The following is a 12,059-nucleotide window of genomic DNA, read 5'->3' on the forward strand; positions in this document are numbered from 1 at the left end:
AATAGGATTACATTATAGTAAACGAACACACTTAACCCTACTAGGTCTCTAACCTACACTTTATTACTGTGCTACAAATCATTATCACTGAACACACTCATACAAATCATGAGCATAGCTCTGATTGACCTTATCAGTTATCTCTAGACCATAACTGTACTACAGTAGTTTCATTGACTTGTGGCAAAGCATAGGCCAAATAATAGCATTTTTCTAGAAGACAATCCGATCTGCCATAGTACACCAGACTGCCAATTTATTATCCAATTAACATTCCATAGCTTTTGGTAAAGTGGTCTAGAACATAAGAAAGGCAAATTGTAGTAGAAGGCAAACACTTGTCGGAACCAGAGGAATCACATGCCACTTGTGAGTTTGCTACTGTAGAGTGAAATAGTGGCCTCGTTTGTTCTCTATTCTTGTGACTGCATGCAGTCAGATAGGAATGTGGGTAGGCAAGGGGACCAAACTTGGGTTTCAAGTATTTTAAAATTCAATCTCCAGTTGTCTGCATTTTCTTGTTGTAAATGCTGAATTGATGTCACTAAGACTATTCCATAAAGGTGGTTTTTTTTTTAACAGTGGTATTTTGGTGCATACGGGTACCATTTATATTAATAGGAACCTTCCTAAACACTACTACCATCCATACTTGTTAGATAATATGCAATTCATTCAACATGTTACGTACCTGAAATGCTTAAGTCAGCCTACATCACACAAAGCTGAAGTAACAGTTTACGTCACATTTGTGAGACCTTGAATGTTGTAATATCATGTGATTAAGAACATTAATAGTCATTGCAATGGAGAGTTGCAGGTGGATCAAAAGTGCCATTTTGTTACTTTTCAGTTGACTAAAACCAGTGATGAATACATTACTATAGGAACTGGGCTGATACATAATTATGGGGTAATAATTATCACCCCTGCACCTTCCTCTCTAACTTTTTAAGTAGCCCCTTGCCTTCCTCCGGCCCCTGCCTTCCACCCCTTTGGAGCTAGCCTGATACAGTTAACCTCAGTTTAAAATCTATCTCAAATGGCGGGAAACTTAGCTGTTGGTTACTTGTATGGTGGATGCTCTGGAAGGTAAATAATTGGTATAAAACATGTGAAAATTTGGTACTCATAGCCTCATCCATTGGTGAGCTACAGCACACTGAATACTTAAAACCAGCATTTCTCAATACTTTTATAGACAATAAGACCGGTTTTCCCAGACTGGACCACTTTTTCAGATGAGAATAATCCTCCAGATCTTTGACACTTCATTCACCACCCTCCATTTATGCTATTCGCTATTCATTTTTAACCCAAGAGCACCCCCACAGTGGACACGCACGTGGTTTCCTGTAATTGGTTTGTCAAAAACTGCATGTCTCCTTGTTTGCGTGTTGGTATGGCTGTCCAACAGCAACGTGAGCAAACAGGCTTTGAGCTACAGAAATAAACCTTCACTCAATGCATAAAGGGTGTTTACATACCATATTAAAGGTTAGCTATCTATTTTTGTCAAAGGGTAGAGCCAGTCACTGAAATGATGTGTATAAAAGTTCAGTAGGGGCTAGCCTACGTAACAGGTATATAGTGACTGAAAAATAAGCAGGCCTTGTAAGCTACAAGGAGTGGTGTACCTTTTCAAGTTAAAAAGGAAAATTACCTGAATCATGAGCATCTTTAAACCAGAGGAATCATCATACATGTTACTTACATCTTTTTTGGATATCAACCAATTTTCAAAATATGCTTTTGCAAATGTCAGTGACTATTACACTTGCATGGCAAACAAGACACTATACAAATGTAGTAATACACATATAGCTGGACTTCTGTGAAGACATTCATTAAATTCTCCCTCCCCACTTTACATTATAGCAACTGAAGTATCATACACAATATGTGATTATTGACTGGTGTTATTGCAGGATGATAAGCCTGTTTAGACTTGTTCTTAGTGACCTCCCAACTATTCTCTGCTCAACTGACTTCATCATATTTCTCAAGTAGGTTTCTATCCTTCTGAAAGCTTCTCCCCAAGGACCCAAGTCTACCAAATGCAAATTCTCATTCTTCCATGGCCACGATATCTACCAGCTATTCTCAAAACAAATAGTGGAATTTGATTAACATCTAATACACTGTAAATGATGCTTAGAACCTGAACCACTTTCCTGTAATATCATACACGATGGTAGTACTGTATACTAGGGATCATGAAGAACTGAGCTTTTCCAGCGAAAAGTATCACCCTAAAACCAGCCGCAATTTCATTCATGATAGCTTGGTAGCATTGGCTAAACCAAGCACAGCCAACCCCAAAAATGTTTTCAGGCTAACTCCAAACCCTTCCAGAGATGTGCCTTTTTTCCAACCACAGTATGTACAATACACATATCATGGACTTGTTTTGTGTTCCAGTTCTTTTTGCTGACACTGCAAGGTGTCGATTCACGATAGGGTGATGCGGCTTCCCTGTGGCTGTGTTGACTTATCCATAGTGACTGGATTGATTGCAGAGATACTTCTTGTGCTGTTCTTTACTTGTAATGCTGTGCAACGGGTGAAGTATAGGTGAAAACAACGTGCAATGGCCACCTCATCTTCCATTATGTAATTGATTGTTGGGGCACATGTTCTGATGCAAAATTACTTTCATGGCATTCCTGGTGCCATTCTTTATTTTAATACAGTGAATTATGTTATAAATACAGGTAGAAAGAAAAAATTTAAGCTGGATTAGGATCGAAGAAAAAGTAATGAAACAAGGGAACAGCTATATATTTAAAAGTGGTGAAACAAGGAAGATCTGCAGATATACTAGTGGACATTAATCCATAACGCAGTCATGGGTATAGACTGCAGTTTAAAGATTAAATATCCACTAGTATATCTGCAGGTATTAGGTAACCTTCCTTGTTTCACCACTTTTTAGCTATTCCCTTGTTTATACTTTTATTCCTTAAAATTCCTTCTACTTTTAAAAAGATGTATCAAATCTTTGAAGATATCAAAAACAATCTGATGGCGGTGTCAACTTTTTCTCAGTACCCAAAAGTATTCACACCCTATTAAGAGGTCAACATTTGTTGGCTCTGCACTGCTAGAAATGGTATCAGCCATTTATCCAGTAAAAGGGTCAGTTTATCACATTACAATGAAACTGCAAGCATAGTTGTCATTACTCAAATAAAACAAACAACAAACATGTCAACATGTTGAAGTATTTTTGCTGCAAAAGTTGACAGAGACACTAACTCATTATCTACTGGAGTTAACTTCAACTTCTTGACTATGTATGTAGCTGGTCAGTCATAAAGGTACGATGAGTTACTGAGGTTAAAGTCACAGCATGTACTTCATGCATAGCTTGTAGTGTTACATGTTCAATAATCAGTTGAAGGTTTAATAGTTTGTGACAAGGTCAACATTTTCTAGTAGTTACAGTAACCTTGCTCTCTCTTACTTAAAAAATTAATGTTACTCTTGCTTTAAATTCTTGTTATACAATACATTTGTGACCAGATTTTACAGAACCGATCCAAATCGCACATCAGGCAAAATCAAACTAACACCACCAGTGGATAGCTACACCATCGTACTACAAGTTTTGACCCTCAGCACTACTCAAACTACACGAGGCTGGTTTTTACACACGTCTTTTCTGGGTGGTGTGGAGTGCTCAAATGGCGGTTTCAGGCCTTGTGAAGGACCTGGCTTGGCAAGAGTCAGTGGCTTACTGGTGGACAGCCTTATAATGTTGGCCAGACGTGTTCTCTGTTGATTTTGCTACATATCAGCCACTAAGGAGCCAGCACAGCCCTGTAATCTCGTGTCTGGACTCCAATCGTGGTCTGCCTCCATTTTGAGGTCTAACTTTTGCCCTCCCCACCACCCCCCAGCCTCCACCCCTTTGTGAGCACTCGTGATACTACTTCGCTCGTCCAACTGCTCAGATTTTCTATCTTATTTGGCGGGAAACTGTACAAGCAGCTACAAGTACTGGAAGTGGCTTGAAAGGTAACAGATTGATGCATCTTTTGTGTAACTTTCATACGCGTGCTTGCTATCCTTGGAGAGTTATGCTGGCTTCAATTCTTTAAAACCGTTTATCTCGGAACTTCCAATGTGCGATTTGGATCGTTTTTCCAAAATCCAGTCACATTTTTGGTAGTGACCAAAACTTCAATAATCAGTTTCATCATCCATCACTTATATACTACTGTATTTCTGTTGTTCTTCTCTTCACGGGTAACACTAAATTTCCTTTGTGACTTACATACAACTCAAAACTTGTAAAAAGAAAAAATTATATTGTAGAGATTTCTGAACATACAGTAGAACTCTTCACTTTTTAAATACATTGAGCCCTGTCCACTGTATCACCACTATGTACCAGCTGTCGGAATCTGGATTTTAACAATACAAAAAAATGATGTAGTCTGCAACAGAATATCACTAACCCAAACCATAACCCTAACTAACTGCAATTACTAGCTAAAGCAAAACCCAAACCCTAACCAACCTTAATTTTGGACTACTAGAATCGGAGCCTTTTATAATGGGCCTCTTACTAATCATATTTTGACTCATGTTGAGCATATCTTTGAAGATGACACCCATAATTATGTTTACGATTGGACTATGATCCATCACCACAAACAGAACTTGAACCTTTGCCTTCAATATGTGCATGTGATACAGTATGTATTGTACATGTATAAGTCACATGCATACTGTAAGCACCAATTTATGTGACCCAATAACTGAATAAGAGATCAACCAGGAAGCATTAAATGCTCTCTTGGGACCAAACTTGGTGTCTTTTCACTGTCAGCTCAGTGTGGTGTGGCAGGTAGACCATCTAAGGCCTGTCTACAGCAGAACTAGTACATCATGTCAGCAAATGGTTTAATGGACCACCCAATTGATGTGTTATACTTTGATTTTAAGAAGGCATTTGATAAAGTGCCCCATGAAAGACTTCTCATTAAACTGAAAGCACATGAAATTACTGGGAAGCTTTTAGATTGGATAAGATCATTCCTTCAAGGCAGGAAACAAAGAGTAACACTTAGTGGAGTTAAATCTTCATGGGCTGATGTCCTTTCAGGTGTGCCACAAGGTTCTGTCCTTGGCCCTATTTTCTTTGTGGTGTACATCAATGATTTACCTCAAGTTCTGACTAATCACTGCTTGTTATTTGCTGATGATACTAAATTATACAGTTGTGTGACAGATGATGCTGACATTTGTAGCATGCAACAGGACATTGACAATCTAGTTATGTGGTCGGAGATGTGGCAGTTACCATTTAACATTTCCAAATGTAAAACTTTACATCTAGGGAAGACAAACTGTAGTCATGTTTATACCATGGCCGGTTGTGACATTAAGCAAACTAGTGAGGAAAAAGACCTAGGGATCATGATTGACAGTCAACTAAAATTTCATAAGCACGTAGCAGTAACTGCTAGTAAAGCAAGAAGACTTCTGGGTCTATTAGTAAGTGCTTTATTAACTTAAGTCCTCAAACCTTTTCTTACTTATACAAGTCTATCGTAAGACCATGTCTTGAGTGTGGTAACATCATCTGGGGTCCTAATTACAAAGTAGACAAGGATGCAATCGAAAAGGTCCAAAGATATGCAACAAGGCTAGTACCATCTATCAAACATCTACCTTATGAAGAATATCTAAAATTCCTCAAATTACCAACTTTAAAATATCGGAGACTTTGTGGGGACATGATCATGACCTACAACATATTAAATGGACATCTAAATGTGAATGAAACTACTTTTTTTACAAGAGCATGGACAGCAAATAGAGGGCACTCTTGCAAACTGTTCAAACGATTTGCTTTTAGAGAGGTACGACAGAATTATTTTTCTCACCGTGTAGTGAACAACTGGAACTCCCTTCCTAGTGATATTGTGGAGGCTCAATCAACTGATGAATTCAAGAAGTTGTTTGACAACTTGAACAATGACATTATGTTTAGTATAGATTTATTGTAACATAGGATCAGGATTTACAGGCTTTGCCTTTTAATTCCTGCATAATAATAAAAAACCCAACAAAAAACAAATTGGAGAACACGAGACTGAAATACAAGGCTTGTGATGAATACTGTAATAAAAACTGGTCAATTGTTATTAAGGAGTGTAAAAGTGGCTACTAAATTAACGATTTATGCCCATGCACATATAGTATAATGGGATTATTTTCATAGGTAAGCTGGACAGCACAACTTTTTGCAAAGAAGAGATTGTGGTTGACAAAATGCACTTAAGTGGTGTTCGGATGACTGCAACCCTGATAGGTTTGAAGCACTTAGCAGCATGAATAAATGCTACAAGCTACTTTTGGATTGTTAAATTCAACAAATTATATCCTGAGCATAGCTCTCCCACTACTACCATATATCCAGACACATGGTTGATTTCATTTAGATGCCAGCAATTGGCTATAGCCATTCTTTATTACAAGAGTGAAAAAAGATATTTACAAAGACAGTATGTGTTTAAAGCTCACAAATAGCAAAATAAGAAAAAGACCACATTCTTATCCTTTTTACCTTCCTTACATGATTTTCACTAATAAAAAGAATAAACCAAGTGCAGCAACATGTAAAAATGTTTCCAAGAAGTGCAATCATCAACAAGCTTCAATGTTAATTTGATAAGAGGTTGACTTATGATGTCATTTAGTGCTTCAGGTCTTGCAGGGAAAACTTGGAGTTGGGACACTAATAAAAAGAGATTAACACCAGGACTGTCTTGGGATGTCCTTTGATGTCCCAGGTCTTGCAAGGACTACTTGGACTTGGGACACAATACTTGAATAACACCAGGTTTGTCTTAGGATGTCCTTTAGTGTCCCAGGTCTTGCAACATGTCCTGACAGTCGCTGTAATTTTTTTATGTTTCCACGTATACCACATTGTCTTCATTCACTGTCATGACATACTATGCTATTAAAATAAATAATTATTATTATTATGTTCACATTGCTATAGTCCATTAGGTCACTCATCAACACCACCCAACCTACAAAAATGCAGTTTACTAATGGTTGAATCTAGTAATCTGATTCACTGCACATAAACTAGTTTAGAAAGCTTCTTGTATACAATGAGTACATGTGTGTACATGTGCTTCATCTGGTGTATTAGTCCAATATCTTGGTCCCCACAATATACTATATATATCCATATATACTTACATCCAATAAAATACCTTTCTAGATCTACGCTTTACATGAGTGTTGAATAATTGTCAGTTTGCAAAGGAAAACATGGAACAATGCACTATGAATTAAGCTAACTTTTCTAGTACAGTTGTCAATATGAATTTAGTCTAATACTACTGAACTAGTATCACATAATGAAAATTTTTTATCCAGTTACGCTTTGAAAATATATAGCCTCAAAAGTACATTATTAATGCATGAGAAATAACCGGTATATTAGAGTGTATCAGAATTTCCTGACTGTTGTATTTGAGTAAGTGACTGCCTATTAGAGTATCGTGATTTGATGAGCAGTGTTTTCATTAGTTGTTTTATTTTAGACACACACACAAACTATAAAGTTTTTAAAATTAGCTGCTGTAATGCTTAATAGTTTTGCTGGCCTATTAGTTGTGCTTGAAATTATACCAGCAAAATTGGCACAATCCTTTATAACTAGGCACCAGCCTATTATGCTTTTAATTTTGTTTATTATGCTATGCTGCAGTGCTCAAAATTTTTGCCTATTATGCTCATAATTATGCTCAAACTTTTTGCTACAGTTCCCATGTTTTGTTACTAATGGATCATGATAAACTTTGACTTATGAACAACTGAAATGTACTTGTTGTGCATTAAGAATTTGGCTACATTGTAAACTATAATAACAGTCATGTCAAATAACTACTTAATGCCATATGAGTGGCATCGTCTGTTCTGTTATTGTAAGTCAACCTTTTTCTGTGGCATGCATTTTTGCTTACAGTATGACAATTATTCTGCTTATTATGCTAGCATTATGCTTAATGCTTTCAGGCACCTATTATGCTCAAAATTATGCCAACATAATAGGCTGGTGCCTATTTATAACCAGTAGGGGATGAGACTACCACTGACTTACCAAGTGGAGATGCTACAGAGATAGTGATCGTGTTATTCCAAACATTTCCAACTGACATGGTGATGTTCACTTGAAAATTCTCATCTTCCACTTCAGTAGTAGGTAGAACTGTTATGATTGTGATCCTAGATGTGCTCTTTGTCAAGCTCCTCAACCCACAACAAACCATATTTTGACTGGCTGTCCTGCTGCTCTAGATCAAGGCAGGTATACCTGGAGACATGATTCTGTTTTACAGGTCCTTGTTCATGGGCTCCAACAGCATTTACCTGAAACATTCAAACTTTACGCTGACCTTCAAGGTTATCTAGCTAGTTCCAGCCAGGTTATCTAGCTAGTTCCAGCCCCCCTAGTACCATCCCAACCAATCTTTCCTCCACCCTCAGAAGGCCTGACTTGGTATTGGCTTCTAACGATTCCATTTGTTTGTTCGAATTGACAGTACCAACTAATACCCAGCAACATCTTCTTGCTGCTAGAGCTAGAAAGGAAGATCGATATAGCTCCTTGCAATATGACCTCCAGCTTTCTGGGTTAACTGTCAAACTTGTTCCCATTGAAATTGGTTGTTTAGGCCACTTTTGTCAGAAACAATTGCTCAAATGGCTACTGCTTGTGAAGTGCCAAAGAAAACCATAAGATCCTTGTTTGAGCAGGCAGCTCGCATTGCTGTGTCCTGTTCTTACAGAATTTTTAATTCTAGAACCTCCCCGGACTGGGATCTTTTAGACCACCTTAGGTAAACTTTAAGTATTACATATATGTAGATATAGATAATTTTTTTTTGGTGTATTGTAATTTAATTTACTTTTAGTAGTTCTTACTCCTACTAGGCAAACCGCTTAGAGCAATGAGCTGAAAATCGGTGTATAGCTGAGAGAGAAAACCATCACTAATAATTGATGAGAAAACATGCATGATTACAAACAAATTATATATTATGTGTCCTCGGACAACATGCGACCACATGTCTGACCAACAGTGGACAGCAGTGGGCATGGCAAGGAAAAAAAATTATAAATTTAAGTACAAAACTAAAGTTACTCTTAATGGAAAGATCTTGCAGTAGTATAGAAGAATTGGAATACAAACCACTGAGTTATGATTCGAAAGCCAACTCCGTGTAGTAAATGCGAGATCGAGATACTCTAATAGAACAGTCACCCTAATAGAGCGTTCAACTAATTTATTCACTCCATTATAGAATTCTATTACATTACAAGTTATTCTGTAGGGAGTTCAGCTGCAAACAGTTAATCTTATAGACAGTTCAGCAAGAAGCAAGTCACCCTGTGGAGAGTTAAGCTACAAATATATCACTGTAGAGATTCGGAATATTTCAAGTCACACTGAAGAGAGTTCGACTATAAACAAGTCATGCACTCTGTATAGAGTTCACCAACAATTAAGTCACTCTCTAGAGAATTCAGCTACACACAAGTCACTGCGCAGAGAGTTCAGCCACAAACAAATCAACCTTTAGAGCGATCAGCAACAAACAAATCAACCTGTAGAGAGATCAGCTAGAAACCAACCAACCTTCAGAGAGATCAACTACAAACAAATCAGCTTGTAGAGAGATCAGTTACACACAAATCAACCTGTAGAGAGATGAGCTAGAAACAAATCACCCTGTAGAGAGTTCAGCTACAAAAAATCACCCTGTACAGACATCAGCTAGAAACTAGACACAATGTAAGGAGTTCAACTTCAAACACATCAACCTGCGGAGAGATCAGCTACACACACAAATCAACTTGTAGAGAGATCAGCTATACAAGCAAATCATCCTGTAGAGAGATCAGATGGAAACTAGACACAATGTAAGGAGTTCAACACTATGAAATGTGACTGTCTCTGGGAAAACCGGTCTTATCGCCCATTTAAAAGTATCGAGAAACGTCGGTTTTAAATATTCTGTGTGTTGTAGCTGGCCAATGGTGCATGGTAGCTACGCATACCAAATTTTCACACGTTTCACAACAATTTCTTACCTTCCTGATCATCCACTGAAGAAGTAGTCTACAGCTAAGTTTCCCGCCATTTTAAATAGTTTTTAAACCGAGGTTGTCTGCAGTGGCGTAGCCAAACCCGGGCAAGCCAGGGCATTGCCCGGGCATCAGACTTCTTTGCCCCACCATCAGCTCCTAGAGTAATTATAAAGACGTGGGCTGGATAGCTCGAGATTTTGCTAAAGTTACTTAACTAGTCACTGTACAAGAATAAGTATAGCACAACTTATACAACACTCACCATGCCATTTTCGCCGATGGTTTCCTTCTTTTTGGCTAAACAGAGATGGGGTTATCCAAGGGATTTTCCCTACGAGTAACTTGATTGTGCACAAATAGAGGAGGCAATAAATAGAAGCAAGATCACGTGATTACAAAAAAAACCGCGCAGCATTGTCGCAAGGAGTGAAAGACAAAGAATGGACGGTTTACATTTGGATTAAGTGATCACGGTAGCTATTGGTGTGGTAAAAACTCGGGAGGCAAAGCAGTCTGGAGGTATTTGTGAAATTAGCACCCATCTATCCGTGTGGATACTGCTCAGTTCAAACGGTATGGAGTACTTGTTCAGTCAGCAATTCTTTTCTTTTTGTTTCCACTTTTCTAGGCTAACAACTGTAGTGGCAGAGCATAGTCATCACGTGATAGAGCGCCTCGTGCTTTAATTCAAGAATCTTTGTAGTCTGGTATTAAGACACATGTAGCTAGATGTATGTAATATGTTAGAAGGCCAATAGCTAGCTAGGCGTTCGCTTCTATTAGGTTGATATTAGTCATCTTGCATGCAGTAGTGTAGCATGATACATAATGCATTTAAAAAATTTTATATTGATGTCCATATGAAGATGGGCATGTGTACGTGTGTTGCATGGGAAATGGCTTGCCCACCCATTGCCCAGGCATGGCGAAAAGTCTGCCTACGCCACTGGTTGTCTGTATCAGGCGAGCTCCAGAAGGGTGGAAGGCGGGCAAGATGGTGTTCAAAAATTGAAAAGAGACGTGCTGGGATGAATTAGGCCAAGTTATAGGCCATTCAGGGCTCAGAACTGGCTAAAATGAAAGGAACTTTACAGCACAGGTCATTGTCCAACACTACAGAGCTGTACAGCCACACACACAGCCATCTCCTGGTTGGCCAGGGCTCCATCAAGACCCCAGACCACTCGTACGGCTCGCCACTGTGCTCTAGAAAAGCAGACCACTTTACTCTGGTCGACTGTGGCAGTGAAACTAGATAGTGTATTCATTAAGCTTTGTGTTTGTGTGAAAAATCAAACTTCCTGTCTTGGGCGATAAGAACGGTTTTCGTAGATCCAGTCACAAATTACCCTGTAGAGCGATCAGCTAGAAACAAATCACCCTGCAGAGGTAAGCTACAAACAAATCACCCTGTAGAGAGATCAGCTACAAACAAATCACCGTGTTGAGAGATCTAGTAGCAAAAACTAGACACAATGTAAGGTGTTAAGCTACAAGCAAATCACCCTTTAGTGAGTTCAGCTACAAACAAATCAACCTGCAGAACAAAAAAGCACCTTGTACAGACTTCAGTTACAAACGAATTACCCTGTAGAGAAATCAGCTAGAAGAAGTTACCTTGTAGAGAGTTCAGCTACAAAGAAACCATTATGTAAAGAGTTCAGCTGCAAACAAATCACCTGTACAGAATTCAGCTACAGACAAATCACCCTGTAGAGAGATCAGCTAGAAGAAGTTACCTTGTAGACAGTTTAGCTACAAAAAATTCACCCTGTACAGAGATCAGTTAGAAGAAATTCCCTCGTAGAGAGTTCAGCTACAAACAAATCACCCGGTAGAAAGACCAGCTAGAAGAATTCACCTTGTAGAGATTTCAGCTACAAAGAAACCACCATGTAGAGAGTTCAGCTGCAAACAAGTCACCCTGTAGAAAA

Source organism: Dysidea avara, chromosome 7 (genome assembly GCF_963678975.1).
Source record: "Dysidea avara chromosome 7, odDysAvar1.4, whole genome shotgun sequence".
Classification (NCBI taxonomy): Eukaryota; Metazoa; Porifera; class Demospongiae; order Dictyoceratida; family Dysideidae; genus Dysidea; species Dysidea avara.